We start from the raw sequence: 23853 nt of genomic DNA on the forward strand, positions 1-23853 counted from the left end.
AGTCGATAGTATGAGCTGATCTTTCCCTTTTTTTTCTTTAGAAAGTATTTTGTTTCAGCATAAAGCACACTTTCCCAAAGAGGTTCCTGGAGGAGAAATCCAAGAGTCTGACTGTGTCCCGTGGGAACACACAGTCACCCGTGTAACTCTGGCTTCAGTCCCTGGATCTGGCCTTTGCAGCTACTTCAGGTCCCACGGGAGGAGGAAAAGTGGGAGGCAATGTCACTCGGCCAAAGCACCCATGGGGTCCCAGGCTGGCAGGACAATGGGTTCCTGCTCTAGTACAGCTAGCACCTCTTCAGGGACATGCTTCCTATCCACCACCACTTCGTAGACATATTCAGAGAACCACTCATCTGTCATGCACAGTCAACCTTTGTGGCCATGGTCTTCACCCCACCAATTTTCCACTCTCCATTTCACGAAAGCACCCTCCTAATCATCCTTTTCTGAGACAGCAGTGAAGGTCATGGCGTGGGTCATAAGTGACTCACCAAAAGTCAGCCTCTCAGCCTTATTCATGTTCTTCATGGAGACACCAAACACTAACTCAAGGTCATAGACATTCATGTCACTGAGGCCCAACTTGCCATTGAAGTGTTTTCCAACATCACAGCCAAACCATACAGCCTCTCCATCTTTGATGGAGGCAGCAACCATCTTTTGCAATAAGTCAATGGGCTGGTTGTTATCTAGAGTTTTTCTCCCTCCAACCATATTGCTTAAGTAGTCCACCGTGTAAAGTTTATTGTACTTGTGCTGGGGCCGAGGGTCATTAACTAAACAAATCTTATCTTCCATATTGAAGAGTGGCTTGACATGTTCCCTGTAAAACTTCAAGGGTGTTATGGGGCCAATCTTTTGATAGTTTTTATCTTTGTCTCGATACTCCCAGGCGAACGTCTCTGGTGGATTACCCAAATAGATGCACACCAGTCTGCACATCTCCTCCATCGTGGTATCCTGTGTGGCTGAGCCTTTGGTTGTGCTGTTGTATACCAGGTTCCGTAGTCGTATACAGAATTCTCTCATCTTGTGATTCAGAATATCATTCATCCTTCTGGTTGCCTCTGTTGTATAAGATTCAGGGAAGCACTTAGCAATAACACCATATTTTTCAACAATATTGACAAGCATGTCCCATTGTCCTCCATCATTGGCAGGATTTGTAAGCAAATACTGCACCAGCCTACCATCCACAGGCTCCTTTTCCGGCGCTGTGTCCACAAAAGCATTTAAGAAGAGATAACAGCATTCAACTTTGTCCCAGAAAAAGAGGTAAGGCTGACTAAATTCAAATTCTTCAATATTTAATTTTCTCATGAATGGAAGTCTCATAACATTCAGACAAGGAAAGATCCAGCATCGCCCTGAGCTCTTCTGGTTGGTGACGGGCTTGCCTTCCGGATGCACAGCCTGTTGGAACACGTGCTGAACACCCTGGACCGTGGCCCTCTTCAGACAGATGTCCAGCAGGTCGTGGGTGGTGCCGGCATGCTGGGCCAGTACGAACTGAGGATCGGAATTCAATTTCTGAAGCAGAGTAGCTACCTTCTCCTAATTCGGTCCTGCCGCGTCGTTCATGGTGCCCACACTGCCCGGCAGGGGAACGGTAGTTTCGAGGTCCTCAGGCAAGCGCCAGGACTGCACAGCGATTCGCTGCCTAAGCTGCCCGACCTGCCTCTCCCACTGAGATATTTTTAATGTATTCAAAACTTAATACATTTTTCAATTAACCCATTCATTTAAAAATATCTATTTAAACGAGAAAAGCACTACAGAACCTGCAGATATCAGAGGATACCAGGAAAATACTACATAAACTCTAGAGAAATAAATTTGACAATTTAGATGAAATGGACAAATTGTTTTAAAAAAATCTACCAAACATGAAATAATAGATAATAATTTGAACAGTCCTATAATTGTTAAGTAAATTGAATTTACAATTTTAAAACTCCCCAAAAAAGAAATCTTCAGGCCACATGGTTTCATTGGAGAATTCTACCATATATGTAAAGAAGAATTAACACCAATTCTTCACAATATCTTCAAGAAAATAGAAAGGAAGTAACACTTCCTAATTCATTTTATGAACCAGTATTACCCGAATAAAGACAATACCAAAAAAGGAAACTACAGACAAATATCTCTCATTAATACACACTCAAAAATCCTTAATAAACATTAACAGAATAATTCAGCAATATATAAAAAGAATGATCTACCACAACCAGGTGTGGTTCAGTCTAAGGCTCTAAGGTTGCAAGACTGACTTGATATGGAAAAAGCAAAGTAATTTACCATATTAACAAGCTAAAGAAAAAAAATCACATAATCACATCTATTGATTCAGAAAAAAATATATGACAAAGTTAACATGCATTCATAATTAAAAAAAAAAAATCTCAGTGAAATAGGAATAGAGGGCAACTTCCTCGACTTGATAAAGCACATCTACAAAAACCTACTGGTAACATTATACTTAATGATGAGAGACTGAATGGTTTCACCCAAAGATTAGGAACGAGGTAAGAATGTCTGCTTTCACCAGCATTATTCAACACAGAGTTGGAAGTAGTACCAGTGCAATAAGGTAAGAAAGGAAATTAAAGACATACAGACTGTAAAGAAAAAAATAAAATTATCCTATTTGAGGATGACATGATTGTCTATGTAGAAAATACAAAAAAAAAAACTTAAAAATACTCCTAGAATGAATAGTGAGTTCAGCAAAGTCATAGAATACGAGCTCAACATTAATTGTACTACTGAGAAGTCATTTGTACTAGCAGTAAACATAAAAATTAAAACACAATATCACTAACAATGGCTCAAAAAAGTGAATACTGAGGTTTAAATCTAACAAAACATGTATGAAATTTGTATGCTGAAAATTACAAAACCTCTGGAGAAGGAAATAAAAGATTTGAATAAACAGAGAGACACTCTGTGTTCATGTATTAGAAGACTCAACACAGTAAAGATGCCAATTCTTCCCAAATTGACATACAGTTTAACACAGTTCTAATCAAAATATGAGCAAGATTATTTTTAATATAGAAAAGATTATATTAATTATATGGAGAGAAAAAGAAACTAGAATAGCTGAAACAATTTTTAAAAGAAGATTAAGTCTTGAAATAATTCTACCTGATTTCAAGAGTTATGCAGCTTCACTAGTTAAGACTGTGGTATTGGTAGAGAGATGGGCACATAGTTCAATGGAACAGAATAGAAAACGTAGAACTAAATCCACACTATTATCCACAACTGATTTTTGACAAAGATGCCAAGAGAAAATCAGTGGAGGAAAGAGAGCCTTTCAATAGGTGGTGCTGGGGCAATTGGACATCTATAGGCAAAAACTGAACCTTCACCAAGATCTCACATCTTACACAAATATTACCTCACAAAGGATGACAAAATTAAATGTAAAACTACAAAAGTTTAAGAAAAAATAGGAGAAAATCTTTACAATTTGGGGCTAGGTGAAGATTTTTCAGACTTGGCACCAAAGGATTATTTATAAAAGCGAAATTGCTAAGTTGGATGTCATCAAATTTAAAAACTCTCACTCATTTAAGAGGATGAAAAGGCAAGTTCCAAAGTGGGAGAAAATATTTGCAAACCACATATCTGACAAAACACTATTATCTAGAATATATAATGAATGTACAAAACTCAAGAGGAACATGCACACAACCCAGTTAGAACATGAACAAAAGACATGAAGGCATTTCACCAAAATAAGATATTCAAATAGCAACAAAGCACATGCAAAGATGTTTGATACCATTAGTCATTACTGAAATAAAAAATAAAACTACAGTGAGTCCATCATTACACATCTAGCTGAATGGCTAAAATGAAAAACTAGTGATAAGACCAAAGGCTGGTAAGGATGCAGAGACACTGGACCATTCATACATTGCTGGTGGGAATGTAAAATGGTACAGCCACTCTAAAAAACAGTCTGGTAGCTTTTTTTAAAAATTCTAAACATATATCAACCATTTAACCCAGCAATTGCACTCCTGAGCATCTATCCCAGAGAAATGAAAATATATGTTTAGACAAAAATCTTTATATAAACCCTTATAGCATTTTTGTCTATAACAGCCCCAAACTGGAAACAATCTATAAACAAACAGTGATTCATACACACCAGCAAGAAAGAAGGAATGAACTATTGATATCTACAACCTGGATGAATCTCAAGGGGATTATGCTGAGCAGGGGCGGGGTTGGGGGGGGAGCCAATCTAAAAAGGTTACATACTGCACAATTATATTTATGTAACAGTCTTGAAATGACAAAATTTTTTAAATGGACGACAGATTAGTGGATGCCAAAGATTAAGGAAAGGGTAGGGGCCAGAGGGAAGTGAATGTCGCTATAAAAGTGCAACATGGTAGATCCTTGTGCTGATAGAAATATTGTCAATTGACATTGACTGTATCAATGTCAATATCCTAGTTGTAATATTCTACTAGAATTTTGTAAGATGTTACCATTGGGGGAAACTAAATACTTTACCATGGTTCTCTTTGTATCATTTCTTACAATTGCCTGTGAATTTACAATTATCTCAAAATACAGAGTTCACTTAAAATTAAATAAATTAAAAATTTTAAATACCTTTTGAACACCTATTATGCATTACTATTTTAGGTTCTGAATATACATAAGTGAACCAAACAGACAAAACAGTGATTCATGGAGCTTACATCATAATGGGGGGAAAAGACAATAGAGTGGGACAAGGAGAATTGAATATGCTGAATTGCTGAATGAAGGGAGGGGATGGTGGTACAAGTAAAATGGGGTGATCATTGAGACCTCATCGAGGTGATATTTGGGTAAGGATTTGAAGAAGGCAAGGCACAAGAGTGAGCCATGTGGATACCTAGAGTACACATACCTGCTCTGTATATGCATATTTCTGTAATCTCTGAACAGTCAATTAATACTCTATAAACCATTCTGTTGAGGAACTTCCTTGAAATCAGCCCTTAGGGCTCACTTTTGATGTTAAAGCCCAGAGCACCAATCTGACCAATTTTTCCTCTAGGAAAGGCAACTATAAATCACCAATTTTGTTGGTGAATCCATTGCCTGTGTCTATTTACCATTGGGGGTGTGTAGGGAAAATATTGTTGCTGAATGCTATCCTCAGGAACTTACAAAACAGAATTAGGAAAACAAATATAAAATGTCACAGAGCATTAGAAAACAAAAAAGAAAAATGCTCTTAATTATCAGCTAACTTGGATTAATACAACCATTACCTCCTATAATATATCAATAACCAAGGTTGCATGTTCAAAAATAACAGAGGTCCTTAACTTTTCAGAAGTGCTTGAGTAAAAGCCACTGTCATTCACAGAGAAATGTGAGTAAACTTCACAACAGCTCACAAGGGCTCAAGGATTTTCTGGATGAACAAAGTAGTTAGCACTTTTAGCACATGGTACAGAGGCTACTAACGTTAACTGAAGTACAGTTACAGCTAAATTTAATTTAAAGGCAAGCCGGTACATCAAGCAGTAAAAACCAAAGGTCCTACGATGAGGGATGATTCCTCAGGCAACCACTGGTCTTGTTAAGTAACTTACAGGGGAATGTGAAAGTACAGGCTCATTTCAGCATGCATCTCTCCTAGTTACATTTTGGAATTTTATTTATTTTTCTGACCAGCTCTTCTTGAGAAGTCCAAATCCAGGTAAAGCAAATCTTAAATACACTTGGGTTATGCTCATTGCTCCTTAGAATGGAAAAATAAATAAATAAATAAATAAATAAACATGATTGATTAAGGGAAGAGTGTTGGCTTTCCTTCAAGGAAGAAAGAATCCAGTAATTCCCAAGAAGACTCTTGCCCCAATGAAGTTTTTCCCCAAACGCTGCTCCTCTCAATACATGTTGGTGTATTTGGTGTGCCTAAGTAGGAATAGACATTATGATGCTTTTCCAATTGTCACAAGTTGCAAAATTAAACATGTGCAGCTTAAAAATAGCTCACCATGGGGCTGCAGAGAGAAGGAGAGCAGAGCCTTGCGGCAAAGTCACAGGTTTTGAAAGTGGGTCTTGATAAAATATCAGCCTAGGTAGTTGTCCATTAGAGAGGAATGTGCCAAAGCTATGTCCATTATTATTCTAGAAACATCACTATTCGCCTACTTCAATGAATAAAGAGCATACCAACACACTAATAACTTTTGCATCAACTTTGGAAACAGCTTTGAGAGTACAAAGCAAGTCAAAAATCAAACCTACTGGCTGGAGAAGTCCCCATTTCATGTGCCTAGGTCTAAATCAACCCAAAAAACCCATCTAAATAGTATTCTAGGTAACACCTAGATAATATAATAATTCATTAGACTATCCATAATTTACTGTGATAAAATGAGAACAAAACTATTGATAGATATGAGAATTCTGCATCACACTGGCATAAAAGAGGTGAGATAATACAAATATTTACATGCAAATAGATCCATAGAAGTATGTATTTAATACAAATTGTGAGATTTTAAAATACCCAGATGGCTGAAGTTGTAGCTATTTTTTGTTTTCTTTTTAAGAGGGAGAAACATAGTTTTTCATACATGTGAATTCAGAGGTAAGTGAAAATTGTTTATGACATAGTTTAGGGAAAGAGTCTGTTGTAAATATGTGCCAGCAAGAGCTGAGTGAGGACTCCTTCGATGGGGCTCCACCTACCCGCAGCCCTATCTAAAAGCCTGATTATTATTGCTATGGGAGCTGGGAACAGATAGATGTATTTTGCTGATGGAGAGCCCTGAAAGTCAGAGTCAGATGCATGCATTGTACTTCAAAGAAAATAAAAATACATTGGAGAGCCCTGATAAGCAGAGATAGGGCTGAGATCATGGGCATGGAAACGGGTTTCTGTGTCAACATGAAGAACTTGGAAGCAGGGTAGACTGAGGTACTAGTAGGAGGAAAGTTGCCACCTTCCCAGCCACAGATTTACTCCCAGATTATAAAAAGGAGGACCTGATGAGTCCCAAGGCCCATTCTTTCACAAAAGTAGGCTGAAAACCACGTCTTGAAAAAATTTATATTAGCTTATTTTCTTTGTGATAGGTTTCCCCCCCCCACTCTCTGATGAGCCATATAGAGTTAAGGAACTGGGTTCTAATTTAGCACTGAAATTAAATATCAAGTTAGTTACCTTTACTTAGACTCATTCTACTATTAAGCAGGTTTGTAATCCCCTGCCTGAAAAAAACGCATGTACTATTAAGAATACAAAATAATATCCTATAAGTATATAGCAATTTTAAAGTGTTCGTATATAAATACTTTTACTTTATTGAGATTCCTGGAACTTATTCACTTCAATTTTACCCACACTCCTCCCCAGTTTTTCGCAATGTACGGTCTTTGACCTATTTTCATCAGAACTAGCTGTAATGCCTGTCTGAAAGATTTCTTGCCGCCTCTCCCCTGCCCCTTCAACATAAAGTCACAGAATCCTTGGGTTTGGGGTAGGAAATCTTACAAATTTAGAATCTCCTGAGTTCTCAAAAAACACAGACTTTTGATCATCAAAGCAACCTAAACCAATTTCCATCTTGGAATGCAAAGTCAAAGAAAAGTCAATTGCAACTTGAAGATGATAAAATTATGATTCTATGAATGTTTCAATAATCCACCAGATACTACTGCCTAAAGCCACCTACAATTGTTGAGAGCCTGGGATATCATCTTAGTAATGCATCCCCTGCCTTCCATTTCAAAACAAATCACAAGTGAGTGAAGGAAGCTTCATTTTCACTTACATCAAAGGCAATCAATAGGCTGGTTTAACACAATCAGGTTGCTCATTTGGCTTCAGCAAAAGTCATCCACCAAAAGCAGTCCTGTGGTGTCTATTCAAATCTAATGGACACACACAGGCGTGGTGACACTGGCTTTTTACAACATTTCATAGAATGGCCAATGTACTTAAAAACAATTAGGCCACACAGATGATCTGAACTGGGATCCAGCATGCTAATTCTCTTCCCTCCCTCCCACTATTATATTTTTTGAAGATTAGTCTTTCTTTTTCAATTATCACATGTTATATACAATTTGGCTAATATAATTATGATTAAGCTGAACCCAACCAATGTTTGTTTGTTTTTGTTTCATAACGTATAGGCCCAGGGCTTTCTGCTTCATTCTCTTGTGAGGTGAGAGCTCAGAAAAGATAATTTTGAGACTGAAGTAACTAAGTAAAGGGCAGTATATAATAAAAAAAAAAAAAAAATTGAAAGGAGCGATAAACGTATTGGCCTCCCCCAAATCCCAACTAACACATATAGATGATCGATTCAGAAATTTTTTTATTGAGTCTCTACTATTTTCCAGGCAGAGGTCAGTAATTAACTCTTAGATAATGTTAAGGTATATACCGAGCATTTAGAAATGCTAACCTAGCAGTCAGAAGAAAGGTCAAGGTTGAAGGTCACATGTAGAAGTCATTCATGTAGAAGTGACAGTTAAAGCTGACTATGGATGGAACTCCTGAAGGAGACAGAGGTGACCTACAAGGCTGCTGTCACATTGTCTCAGTTATAAATGGATTTGCCCTATTTTTCAATCAAGATCAAACTGCCTTACACTATTTGTTTATCATGAAACAGTTTTTTAAAAAGAGAAGATGTAAATTTTTAAAAGTCAAAGAAGAGCTTAAAATAAAAAACAAGAAAACAAAGAACTAGTCTAAAGATTATGAGAAATAACAGTGATATTCAAACTGAAATTTTCAAGATGGAAATGCTGCCATTTGCAACAACATGGATGGACCTTGAGGGTATTTAAAATAAGCCAGACAGAGAAAGACAAATACCACAAATTCTGTATGGTCTCACTTATATGTGGAATCTTAAAGAAAACAAAGACACAAACAAAAATGAACATATATAGATACAGAGAACATATTGGTGAGCTGGGGCTGGGAGATGGCAAAATTGGTGAAAATGATCAAAAATACAAACTTCCAGTTATAAGATAAAAGAGTCTGAGGGGTGTAATGTACAGCATGGTAACTGCAGTTAACAGTACTTATTGTATGTGTGAAAGTTGCTAAGGAGAGTAAATCTTAAAAATTCTCAACATAAGAAAACAATTATTTTGTAGCTATGGGTGGTGATGAATGTTAGCTAACTTATTATGGTAATTATTTCACAATATATACATATATCAAATCATTATGCTGTACACCTAAAACTACACAATGCTATATGTCACTTATAACTCAATTTAAAAAATTATTTTGTAAAAAAAAAAACTGAAATTTTCTTGATTTGTTCAACAAAAAATAATTTTCTCACTTATGTAAACAGCAATGACATTAGATAATCACTGAAACATATTTACTCATTAATATACCTGTTTATGATTCTCTTTTGCAAAGTTCCTGCTAAAGCTTCCATTGATGCTTCCATAACTACATGAAAGCAATAGGCCAAATGCCAAAAAACAGCATAGATGCTAGCCCTGCAGCTAATTATGATAACCTCCATCATATTATAATAACTCCTAGAGCTGCCAGGACATACAACTTACAGATGAAATTGATGGGAGAGCACACACTGGCACCCCATTATGGAAAATGAAGCAATGTAACAACAACAAAATACAACTGCTGCCATTACCCCCAAATTATATTGATATATTCTTGTTTTGACTCACATAAAGGGAAATATTAGATTATGCTGAAAATAAAGACTTCTTTCGGCTTTGTTTAACAATTCTAAATTCAATTTGGACTAGCTGAAGGAAAAGAATGCCTCAGAATCCTCTGTGCCTCTTGAATGTCCTTGAGTGTGCTCCACGGATTCATTTCCAAACAGCAGGCTGAGGACGATAGCACTGCACATACTCCCCTGAAACTTGCTGCCAGACCCCCTTCTCATCAGAGCAGCGTGATTAAACATTCAGGATCCTGCCACGGTGGTGCCGAGCAAAATAACACAGGGCTCTGACCTTCTCCAGGAAAATCAGTCAGGGAACAAATGTGTGACAATGGGTGACACTAACTGTGTGCTGTAACCGAAAACCACCTAATGAAGTTTTCATGTTACACACTCTCCAGGATGGTAAACGCACTATTAAACTCTCACTGTAGTAGTCACACTAAAAGCCTTTTTAAATGCATGCTGCAAATTCACATTCAGATCCATCCACAGCGGACCCTCTGCTCCACGTAAAACTCCATAGCCCATGAGGCAGGAGTGGGAGGCTGTGAGATGAGCACTGGACTGATGGTCAGGCTGGCATTCCGGATCTCTCAAAGCCCAGAGTTGAGTGAGTTGCTTCAGGTCTCAGTGTCCTGGTGTGTAAAATGACGGCACTGGATTAAGTAATCTCTGCCTTCTTTTCCAACTCGAAATAAAAAATATCTACAAGAGGAGCTCTAAATATATTTTTTAAGATATCTACATAATGTTCCATAATATGGATGTAATTCAGTCTATTCACCATACATCTACTGACAGTTATTCAGGACTTTTCAGTCGTCCTGCTATGCTACCACAAATGATACTACAATAAATAACCCTATACACGCATCCTTATGATATGGAGCTTTCATTGCTATAGGTTTGTGTCATTTACTTAGATGCACGCCTACTACATAGTGTTCAGATAGAAAACAAGTCATGAAGACATGTATGTAATATGGTCCTATTCTTGTGAATTAAAACTACATTCTCTGCATGTGTGCATGTCATTTGCAAAGAATGGCAACCTACTTTGTTGGAGAGAACAGATGACATAAGAAAAAGGAGACTGCCACAAAATGGATGCTCTCATGGTATAGTGCTAACATTTGGAATATATAACTATACAATTTATGAAAATATGAAAGATTTTAATATACATCTATGAGAAATATATATGGATTAAAAGAAAACAATTTCATGAAGTGATGGGAAATGTAGGCAAACTTTTACTTGAATCCCTTCTGCTCTTTTTATATTGTTTTTGCAGAAAAGTAACACCTAGACAAAAGGAAAAATAATGAGTCTGTGATATGAACTTCCTTTAGAGGTTCTATGCTTGCAAAATATCAATGATACCTATTTGTGGGCAGGCCACCATGGTGAAAACTTTTGCTATCTAATCTTCCCAAGAAACTTTTGCGGTAGGTCCTCTCATTCCCCCCAAAAAGGATGGAGGAACTGAGACTGAGAAGATTTAACTAACTCTCCTATCTCTTTTACTGTGATATTAAGTATCATATCCTACATATGTTCCACAATTTGCCTGACCCCCAAATCCATGCTCTGAAGCATCGTGGAACATTAATGCCCACCTCTCTGCCTCCTGTGAAGCCTGACAAACCCACATACGTCACTCCTATGGCTTAGAGCAAAAGTGCCCCCCCACCGCCTTTCCTACAATGGGAGCCATGAAATGCAACAGATAAACCCTATGGGTGAGAAGTACGCAAAGCAAAAGTTAATATGATTGCTTAGAAAAATAACAAATATTATTAAATAATACCATCTTTACCATTCTGAAATATTGTTAATGGGTACAATCATTTCATAGAGGGACCTAGATACCACATTTCATTTAAGGAATTTTACAAGGTAGAGCTTGGCAAACTGAGCAGGATTTATTTTCAACTGAGGTAAGTCTACTATTACTAGTCCTATAGAGTAACTCCTTGTGTGTCAGGGAAACAGGTTTAGGGTGAAAAACCTTTTCTCCCAATCTTTCCTCATCTGAGAAGTATGTTTTCAATGCTTTTATAATTTTGCCTTTAGCAAAAGACTGTTTATCTCATAACCATTTGGGCATATTTTGAAGATTCACTCAGTCTTTGAGTGCAGACGGATTTTTTTTAAATTAATTTATTTTTTATTTATTTAATTTTGGCTGTGTTGGGTCTTCGTTGCTGCATGCGGGCTTTCTCTAGTTGCAGCAAGCGGGGCCTACTCTTCGTTGAGGTGTGCGGGCTTCTATTGCGGTGGCTTCTCTTGTTGCGGAGCACGTGCTCTAGACACGCGGGCTTCAATAGTTGTGGCACGTGGGCTGAGTAGTTGTGGCGCATGGGCTTAGTTGCTCCGCGGCATGTGGGATCTTCCTGGACCAGGGCTCGAACCTGTGTCTTCTGCACTGGCAGGCAGATTCTTAACCACTGCGCCACCAGGGCAGTCCCAGATTTTTTTTTACAATATGATTGCTGAGACGTTTTTCATGTAGCCATCTCCCTATATAAACTCTCTCCATACCTTTCTTCTCAGATAAAGCCAGAATCTCCATTTTATTTTGCTGCTGAAACACAGATTCATTTCTGCAAATGTCTTCTCCTGCACATAAAGTCTAGACCAGTGCCATGGACAGCTGCTGTTGTGTGGGATTTAAGGGCAATTTTTCCATTTAGAGACCTGAAAAAATCTGGCCATAGCAGCAATCAGCCAACTTAGTCTTCATTCTCCTCTTCTTTAATTTCTTAGCATTCTTTAAAGAATAGATACATGTATATGTATAACTGAATCACTTGCTGTACACCTGAAACTAACACAACAATACACAATCAACACAATCAACTATACTCCAATATAAAATAGAAAGTTTAAAAAAAAAAAAAATAGAAAGTTTTAAAGAAGTAGGAAAACTAATGTCTACATTCATAGTAAGTAGAACAGTATTTTCTCTGAGTATGACAAACATTGACTGTAAAAGCCACTAAATAACTGAGTTTATAGAAATGTCCTCTATATTTATTGGGTGTAGGACAAGGATGTATATATTTGTCAGAACAATTCAAACTCTACACTTAATATCTGTGCATTTCATTATGTATTAAATACAACTCAAAAATGATGTAGAATTTAATTTTTTGAATTAAAAATGCTTTGGGAAAAATATAAAAAATAAGAAAATAAGGTCACATAGGCACTTACTCTATCATTGGACACCTTGGAAAGAGCAAGAACCAAGGACATGGGCCATTTGAGCTTCCTATGCCAGCCCTTTGGACCTATTGTCCATGATTTTGGCCAGATCATTTAAAAATGTCTATGCCTCATTTTAATCATGTGTAAGGGAACTAATGATGCCCATCTAATAAAACTACCCAATAAAATTCTTGAGAATTAAATGACATAATATTAAACACATTGGAAAATATCTGGTATACAGGAGACGTCACATCAGTGGAAGTGGCTGCTGCTATCGTTATTTCTAGATTCAAAATTAAGTAGGAAATCTTTTAAAGCAAATATCAAATAGAGTCAGTGGGAAGCATCTAAAGTTCCTCTAAGTACCTTAGGAGAACCTTCTCAAATACTGTTGTGATTATTATTTGGATAATAGTTTATATCATTTTATAAGCAACATAGCAATATATCTGCATTCTTTCTTTTATCATGTAAACATAGGCTGTATAGTCAATGGGAAAAACTTACCAAAATAATTGTACTTCACAGTACAAGAGTATGGACAGACCCACGGATGGGCTTCAAAAGATTATAAAATGGTATGAAAATGGTATGAGTATGTATATATTTTTGAGAAAAGAGTTCAGAGCTTCCATTCAATGCTGAAAAGTTTCTAACAGTTTAAAAATAAGATGTGATTCTACACTAGGTATATTGAGGTAAATAATTTATGTCATCAGATTTTTTTCCCTCTAGAAATCTGAGGCATATATCAAACTATGTCCTAAAATATAGTCTAGTGCCATGTTTAGTCATCTTTTTGAGGTGACTGTCCCCTTTGATAATATATGAAAATTATAAACTTTCTCTTAAGAGTAATGAACTGTAGTCAAAATGACTGCACCTTCAATGGTCCTAGTGGCAATCTCTCACTCAGAGGTTGGAAATGATCTTTCTCTCCCTTTCTCGGTATATTGACAACTTTACAATCTCCCCTGGCATTTATCTGCCGCCACCCCCGAACTCCCTTGTTCTTTGTGAGAAGGTCATGACAATGAGCCCTTCTTTATCACTGGCCATCTAGGGCAGACAGGGAAGGAAACAGAGAAGAAGAAAGGGAAGGAAGGAAGATGGGGCAGAGAGATAACAGAGTCATTTACAGGGATGGAGAATAGAGAGGGAGGAGAGAGGGAGGGAAAATGGAAGAAGGGAAGAAAAGAAAGAGGTGGGAAGGAAGGAAGGGAGGGAAGGAGAAAGGGAGGAAAGAAGGGAGAGAGAGAAAGGGAAGAGAGATTATGACTTGGTAGCTTCTGGCATGCTAATATGTAATATGTAGGTTTCTGAGAGACATCTCTCCCAAACCCCTCAACTCCCTTACCCACTCAGCACATTTTCTCTGAGATAAAGGAGAAGCATTTGAGGACATTCTGATCATAGCTTTTAAAATTACCTACGAATGACATTTAAAATTTACCTATGACTGATACAGCATCTTTTAATAATCTGCCTTTTGAAAGTATCATATTTTATTGTATCAAGTTACTATACATCGATGTGTATTTCTTCTTTACTGCCAAACTATTTATTTGTTGCAGCATGGATGAAAGGACAGCATTCTCCTTGGTGAACTGGAACAAAATCCCTTCTGTTCCATTTTTGGTCTTTGGTCCTGACAGAACTTTAGATGGTGTGTCATTGCCATTTCTGCTACAAGATAAATTATTTTCAATTCAGTTTAACAAATGAGAATTGGGTCCTATGGCTTTCCTTATATCAAGCCCAAGAAGTAGATGAATTATATCTGCTCTGGAAACTGTATAGGACTACAAATGTTAGGGGTGAGCTATATCGGTCAAAGAAGTACTAAGTGGAAAAAAGTTACTTTGTAAAAGTTAATTTGCTTTCCTCTTGAAAAGATCTACAGTTTTCATAATAAGTTTTTTAATATTTTCTTTGTGCTTCTGGTGTCATCATTGCAAAATATTTCACTTGACTCTTACATTATTCATTCGCTCATTCATTCAAACATTTATTAAGGAAGGAACTGTAAAATCAGGTTACTTTGATACAGCTCTGGTTTCTTTAAGATCGGCATTCAAGTGGAGACACCTGGGATCCATCTAACTGGAGGGAATTAGTGTGCAAAATTTATTAATATAGCCATGTGAAAGCCTCTTCTATGATGATCTCACTTTTATGGGGAGCAGCTAAGGCTAAGAATAAGCCAAATCATTCTTGGTCAGCTTTGATGGTAAGATAGTGGTCTAGGAGACCCCGACTATATTAGCCAAAGTAACTCAGTCCACATATGGGAGCAATATGGAACTTGAGCTTCTGATAAAAGGCAGAAACTTCTGCTTCCTCGAAATCCTATAAGAAGGATTCATTATTAGGTAAATTTAGGGCACTTAATTATAAGATGATCTGATAGACATACCCCAACAAGTGAATCAGTTGGGATCACATCCTCCACCTCCCAGTCTGATTAACCCATTGAAATTTCCTTACCTCCAATGCTGGTCCTAACTCATCCCTGCCTCCTAAAATGGCTCGTTGATGGCAGTAAAGGGATATGACCAAATATTGCTGGCACTCAGTTACTTTAGCTATTCCACCTTCCCAGGTAACTGACTATTAAGAGCTCAGAATAAGTAAGTTGAGAAACATCTTCTAAGAAATCACTTCTCTCCAAACCCAGGTAAAGGTGGTGGTGAAGCAAGGTTTCGTGCTGGGTCAGTTTGCCTACTCTCCTTCCAAAGGTGAAACTACCAACACTGGAGTTACTTAGTTTATGTCACCCTGAACTTCTAAAACCCTTATGTTTCACAGGCTTTAAAGGATGCTGGCAGATTCCACTTTCTTCTCTTATACTCAGTTTTCCTAAGCCAGCGTTTCTCAACCTTGACACTATTTTGGGTCAGATAATTTTTGTTGGGGACTTTGCTAGGCGTTGTAGGATATTTAGCAGCATCCCTGGCCTCTGCCTACTAAATGTCAGAAGTACTCCCCCCACTTGTGACAACCAAGAGTGTCTCCAGACATTTCCTAAGGTCTCCTGGGGGAAACATCACCCCTCACTGAGGAAGGACCATTGTTTTATGGCTATGACCCCATTAATGAGATCTTTGTGGATTCTTACTTAGAGCCCTAGTGACGTGAATTTTACATGCGATTTTGACAAAATTAATTATATAACTTACTATATATTAAGTAAATAGCTCCCTAGAATCTAATAGGTTATAAGCAGTAAGTTAAACGCCCTGAGCATTGTGTGACCCTCTAGAAAAGCTGAGTCTTTGTCTTTGCAAGGATTAAGCTATGCCAGAACCAATGGGACTCTTTTTAAAACCCACCTTGCAAGCTTTTGGCCGCCTACACTCTATCAGAAGTCTAAGACTGGGACAAAGAGGCAACAGCAAGCAGTCCCTAATTTTACTCTTGCTACCTTGCTTATTTTTCTTGACTGGGTTGAACTGATTAGAGTTTGCACATATTAACTCATTAACCTGATTCTTTACTTCCTTTGTTTTCTGACTTCAAGACTCTTGATCACTGTTCACTTACATCAGCCCCCTATTTCAGCTTATAATTCCTTTTTTAATATTGCTCCCACTACAAGTTTGCTTTATATTCTGAATCTGTGATTATCAATTTGCTTCTTTGTCTTGTATCACCAACATTACTTGGGATCAATTCAAATTGTCTCCTAGTTCTAGCATCTTCTTGCCTTTTTTGTCCTGAATCTGCCCGTATTGTGGCATGTTAAGAGACACTCAGAACATAAAGAAGTAAGAGATGGCAGTTTACCAGTGGAGCAAAAAGAAAAAACTATAAAAACCAAGCACACATTCTCAGAAATACTTCCGCAGACTCCATAACTTTTGAAAATATCACACCATCACACTAGATTATGACTAGAATATTTGTAGTAATGATTTTGAGCCTTCGATAAAGGAGTAGGGACACTCTACTTGAGAAGAGAGGAAAGTAGGTACTGTGCTTGGAAAGAGTTCCATCTCGTCTGGTTAACAGAGAAGTTATAACACTTGAAGGGAGCTCTGGTTATCTGAAAAATATACTTATTTAAAATACCACCTTACCTAAACAGCATATTAATTAACCTTTTTGTACTTATACCTATTAGGTTGAATCATATAAAACTGATATTTTTTACAGGCAAATATTGACAATTACATTTTCAACCCCAGTAATTTTAAGAAGTTCCTAAACACAAGAAAATACTTAATACAAACTAGGAGGGCCTCCTTCAAAGGAAACACATTTAAACTTTCATAGAGAGAATTTATTTCTAGTTTGCTAATATTTGATAAGTTCTTTCTTTAAACATGGATATCCTTATGATCACAGGAACCCAAGAACATTAAATGATAAACTAAAACAGTGTGAGAAATCACTCTACAAGACTATATAACCAAGGGATAAATAAAACCGATTAATTTAATGAGCAAACTTATTTGCAACGAACCTCTCCTGAATCCTCAAATTTCTGTTTTGCCAAGCAGTGCATTTTAATTTTAGATGTTAGAATTTGTATTTTTCAGATTCTAATCTCTTGCAGCATGATCAATGATGTGCATTGCATTTGTCATTTTCAAGATGACCGCACTCAGAATAAGAACTTAACAAACAAAACATGTCAAAGATACATATTAAGTTTCACAACACAATTGTTACCCTAAAAAGTGATTGATAAAGAAGTAATATTTTTTTTTTTGTAGTGAAACCCCCATAGTTGCTAATCACTGATGGTACCTAATGTTGGAAATCAGTAAGAAAGACACATCTTCAATATATGAGATGGAATATAAGAGAGAAAGAGAGGAGAAGGAAAGGAGACAGAGGGAAACCTAATTATATTAGATACCCAAGAACTCTGAAATGAACTCCATTCATCTCAGAGGAACGTAAAGAAATATAAGGGAGTCAATTTAAATTTATTATCTCCCTGCTGCTGCTTCAGCTGCTGCTAACAGATGCTCCATAGAGAACCTATGGGGAGAAAAGCTTATACATTCTCCTTGTATGAACCTGGAGTGATGGTGTTAAGAAGGGATGTAAATGTGAAAATATGGTACTTCATCAAGGCCAAGTTTTGTGTTACCAGCTCAATGTAGTAAGTAGAACAAAAGTTCAACAAACATTTGTTGAATAAATAAATGAATGTGACTTTTCCTAAGCCATCTAGAAATCCATGGTGCAATAGAGGCTAGCACTGGACCATGACCTCTTAGCAGCAGTGCAGAAAGGAAACTTTTGGGACAGGTAAAAGAAGAAACAATAGTGGGAGGGCCAGTTACTTGATACGTTTCTTTATCTGTTAACACTAGTTGATGACAGTTCCTTTCTAATCCTTAGGGCTTCATTTAAACATGACTCCACCTTTCATGCTCAAGAAATGTGCACTGGCCAGTTGCATTAAATATCACATAAAGTATTTTCCATAGTCAGTACAGTACGTACTTCCCTAATGTCTCCATGTATAATATAAGTAGAATAAAACAATTAAGAGAACAAAAGAAAATAATTCAAACTTGCAAAGGCAAATGGAGCCTCACAGCTGATAGATGTCAAGAAAATTTAAACTAGATTCTACTGTCTTGATTTTCATATCTAAACACTGGAATGTTCGTTTTTTCCTTCCTTCCTTCTTTCCCTGTTTTTTTTTTTTTTTTTTTTAGTTTGAAGAATCTATCCATGATTACCACAGATTTAAATGACCATGCTTCACAGGAAAAGGGAATGATTCAAAGTTGTTATGTAACTTTACAGCTTTAATTCAATGTTTTCTTAAACTGCTCAATGAGCTAACTCCAATGTTTATGTACAAAATAATTTTTCAGTGAAGGCAGTATAGTGTAATGATTTAAAGTACGGATGCCGGGCTTCCCTGGTGGCGCAGTGGTTGAGAATCTGCCTGCTAATGCAGGGGACACGGGTTCGAGCCCTGGTCTGGGAAGATCCCACATGCCACCGAGCAACTAGGCCCGTGAGCCACAACTACTGAGCCTGCGCGTCTGGAGCCTGTGCTCCGCAACAAGAGAGGCCGCGAAAGTGAGAGGCCCGCGCACCACGATGAAGAGTGGCCCCCACTCGCCGCAACTAGAGAAAGCCCTCGCACAGAAACGAAGACCCAACACAGCAAAAATAAATAAATAAATAAATAAAAAGGTAACTTACCATTAAAGTAAATAAATAAATAAATAAAAGTACGGATGCCTGGGTTTGCATCTTATCACTGCCTTTACTAGCTGTGTATCATTGGCCAAGTTACTTAAATTCTCTGCACCAAAAGATTATGGACGATTATTTCTGCATTTGGGGGATCGATGGTGATTTACATTTTCTTCTTTGTGTTTTTATTTCTCAGTTTTCTGAGATTTCAACAATGAACACATTTTTAAAAAGAAAGAAACTCTAAGTGTTGACAAGGCATTAAGTAAAAAAGGAAGTATTAGACTAGGTACCTCCTTTAGTGATACACTTTACAGAGTTCAATGTCAGTTATAATCAACATAGTTTGCATATTTTAATCAGTTAAAATAAAGTATAAGCCAGCCGCACAATTTTTGAAAATAAGTAATTTCAGGGAGCACGTACATAGCAGAGTTGAAGTTCTTGATCAACTGACAGAAATACCACATAAAAGTTTACCCACCTTCTCGTTATCAAACACTTTTTGGTTTTTATCATTATGATGTTGAACTCGAGCGTCCAGATATGACTCTAATACATCCAATAACACTTTTTCTGCCATACCGATAAAGCCTGGTTGTAAACTCAGCACTTATTATTCACACGGTCTACACAATTCTTTCCTTCTTCCATAATAATAAACCAACATAAAGTCATACTCATGACCACATTAAAGATAATTTCTTCCCAATTACATGTCATATTCACAAGACATGACTTTGCATTTAGATAATGCTTTAAGGTGCTCTATGCACGCCCTACAAGTTTTATTTATGTGAGTACATCACTGGTGTAAAGACAGATTATTTTATTTCAAAGGTATCCATTTTCTGATTTGCACTAAAACCTAAGAGTTCTTAAGATCATAAATGTAATATTCAGTCAAATTACTATTCCACTGAGCTCATTATTCAGTCTTTCACCAGAAAAAAAACCAAGATATTTTATGAAAAACCATTCATTTATTCATTCTATGGCTAGGTGCTGAAAAAGCTGTAAAAATGAATCTAAGCCAGCTCTGAATTTTTTGGCTCTAATAGCCCAGTTGAGAAGAGAGATGTGAAAACCATCCCAGTGCATCACAGGGCGATTAGATCCAAGGTTTGGGCACACTAAGATGGGGAGAGGGGAGGAGGGACCATGTGTTCAGGGTAGGCGTTACTAAAAGGAGTTTGCGATGAATTTTGGAAATGAGTAGGGTTTTTGCAAGTGGCTAAAAGAGAAAACAAGGAAACCCCATAGCCTGAGGAAAGAGCAACACCTCAACAGCACAGAGACATGAGTACGCCTGGAGAGGGAAGGGAACTGGGTGAGTGACAAGGGCTCCTTCGATGCCAAAAGTACTCTTATTTTTAGTTAGTTTATGCAGATTTAATTCCACATACCATTTGGGCAACCACCAGAATTTTTCAATTGAAAATAGAGAAAGCACAAGTCAGTTCAAATTATAAAAGCAAATTTGGCAAGATGGTACGGCTGCTCCCCTGATGTTTCCCTGACTCTAGAGAGAACGATGGACTTCTGGCTCTCTTGCACCAGGCCCCCAGGCAGCCTGTTATATCTCTCTGAAGTCTCGTGAAAATGCGTTACTGCTGCCATTTTACTGCACATATCACATTTTGCTATTTCCACATCACATGGTAATAGTTTTGTGCCACTTGATAATTAAACATCATTTTCATTGTTGTAACTATATATATACATCTGCAGTCAATATGTCTAATGTTGAAGAGAGTAGGCCATCAAAGGATCCCCAGTGTTAGCAACATGTAAGGAAAGTGCCATCTTCAGACAACAAGCAGTTCCGTAAGGATCATTACTATCTAGATATCTATGTATATATGTGTCTACCTACTCACGACCTACCTACTTACCTACATTTTTACTTTATATGTATTTCATATAACAAAGGTAAACAATATAGAAAGATCTAATGGGTCATTTGCTGCCTTAGTCCCCAATATCATTTACTTTCCATGGGACATGATTTCACACAGATGGCATAAGTTCTTCAAACATGTTGACTCAGACCCCACTTACTGAAAAACAAACAATTAAAAAAATTTTTTTCTGCACTGCTAAAATTCATCTATTTCCCAAATTCCTCAGGTATGGTCTGTGGGACCCAAATTAGGAACCAAGAGCTGCTGGAGAAGGTTATGCTAATGATCACTGCTGCTTCTCCTTTTCTGTGTAGTAATCTCACTTTTGACAAGTTTTTAAGTACACGGCTGGTTAAATCAGGTGTAAGCCTTTCACCTGGTATATTTATGCATCATCTCTTTCCAGTAATGCATAACCCACCCAGAGTGCTGTAGAGAAGAAATCTTGAGGTTAGCATAGCTAATGGAGAAGTGTGTGTTGGGAAATGGAGGAGACGAGGTAAAAACAGAAACAAAAAAAAACCTCAAGACACATGGATAGTTTGGTGTCCTATGGCTCAGTCATACACGGTTAGAGAATTGGCACATATAAACCATTGGCCACACACACAATCTACTCTCCAAGGTAAGTGCAGGGCTTCCTGCCTAACCTTTCCATCAACTTTGATGTAATAGCCTCCCCAGGGAAATTACTGGGTTGTGGTCCTTTTGTTATAAGTGAGACTTATGACTATGACTATGAAAAACACAGTTTCCTTTGAGTTTACTTTTTCAGGGCCTTTTCTCTGTGACAGTGTTAAGGCCTCGATGTGCCAGGATCATATTATAATCTTTAGGAAAGGAGCCAAGGGCATCACTCAACCAATTTTATATGCAGGTCTTATGCTGGAAGGGCCAGAATAATTATACAACTTGCATAGGATCTAGGGCAGAGCATCAGGATAGGCGAATGCCCTTAGGCATTGGAGAGAAGACTCAAAGAGGTCCTGAATTGGGATAGAACCTACAAAAATGATGGCAAATAATTCTGTGGACTCAGGATCTGTGCATCTCTTCTCTTTGATCAGATATACCTGAACCAACTATCACAGAGCCCAGGTAATAACAGACATCCACGCAATAAGTGGTTCCTAGAACCAATGAATGTAGAAATATGAAAATGGGTTTTGGAGTCATGAAAGCCAGAGTTTGAATTCCAGCTTTCCAACTTACTAATTATTTACCCTAAGAACATTTTCTTGGCCTTTCTCAGTCTCAGGATCACCTATATAACCCTAAAATATTGTGAAAAGAGTTATAAATAATGCATGTGAGATATTTGGTGCACATTTGACATTCAACATGTATGAATTATCACTACATAAACAGCATCTAAAAATTTAGGTGAACGGTAACTATAAAATGAGGTGCTGCATTTCTGAATATAGCTTGTGGGACAACGCATCACTTGACAGTGCCTCCACTATGTAAACTGTGTGGGGGCCATTTTTATATCTTCAGTTATCTTCAAACCTTTCAAGTTCTAGGAAAAAATACTGTACTCTTTTCTGTTGGCCTAAGAGCTGCTATTAAATTATTAGATTTAGCATGCAGGTTTATGTTGATTTAGTAAATATATGTACACCACTCATAACTTTTCCCAGTATTTTTATTCCAGAGGGAAGGGATAACGAAGACTTCAAGGTAACCATAAATATCTGCTGCTCAATGAAGAATAAAATGGCACTTAAGCCTCGTTTAACAGGTCCAAGGAGCATGCGGCACAGCTTGCTTTACAAGAGATCACAGCATTTGGATGGGACGCCATAACCAGAAGCCAAAGGAAGGACTTTGCATTTCGGGCCTAATGTTCTTTCCCCTACATTATCTTTTGAGATTCCTCCTCTCAGTCCCTACTCCTTCCTTCTTGGACCTGCTTTGTAAACATTTTAGCTTCATGGAAGTTCCTGTGAGATGTCAAGATATTCCAACTCTGTATTTACTCAACCTGACTCAGCATCCAAACCTGTCCAATCTTGGATATGATTTGTTTGACACCTCTGACTTCACTATGTTATGACTCCTAATATTATTGTTAAGGAATTGCAGGTTTCTTGTAAGTCAGTAATTATCAAAGCACAGACCCAAAAATAAGACTTCTCAGGAACTATCTCAAAACTAGATCTAGAGAAAAGCTCCAGCTCTCTTTTTTTCTTAGACTGGTTGTCACAACATTCACACCACTTGTGAATAATAATCGGTAACTGGTGCTTCGGAGCATGGCTGAAAAATTGGATTTTTTAGGCTTAAACTTAGAAGCCATCCATAAAATACTCAACGTAAAAAAGGCAAATAAAAAACATCAGCTACAAGGCGGACAAAATGAAATCGGTCATCACCAGTAGACCACTCGAAGAGACAGGACACATTCAAAGACAGAATTGCTATCTCTGACGTGTCTCACTCTGGCAGAGTGGTAGACATAAGCCTTCCACTTACTGACAAATGCGGAGGATTAACACTTCAGAACAAGGCCCAGTAACGTTTGCATTACCAGAAATAGAGTATACATACAGCCAAAACAAACGATTTTATCATTTTCATATTTTATCACATCTCCTCTATAAATGAAAGTAGAGGACACCAAAAAAACTTAATTTAGCAACAGTTTTCTTCTTCATAAGGATCTATTTCCCCCTTAAAACTGTGCAATATTCATCATTAAACTCTGACAAACACTGTGTTTTTCCTAACTTGTGGATTTCCAAGCAAAACACCTGGCATGTAGCAGGCACATAATAAATTATATGAAATTAATTTACTAATTAATTAATTAATCCAGGATCTTCTGTACTAAAAGGCGGCTC

General features: G+C 37.4%; 1 pseudogene; it reads right to left on the reverse strand.

The window, feature by feature from the left end:
• Nucleotides 1-222: 222 nt before the first annotated feature.
• On the reverse strand, nucleotides 223-1584 carry LOC133092050 (bleomycin hydrolase-like; annotated as a pseudogene).
• Between the last annotated feature and the right edge of the window lie 22269 nt (nucleotides 1585-23853).

Source organism: Eubalaena glacialis, chromosome 5, assembly GCF_028564815.1.
Source record: "Eubalaena glacialis isolate mEubGla1 chromosome 5, mEubGla1.1.hap2.+ XY, whole genome shotgun sequence".
Lineage (NCBI taxonomy): Eukaryota > Metazoa > Chordata > Mammalia > Artiodactyla > Balaenidae > Eubalaena > Eubalaena glacialis.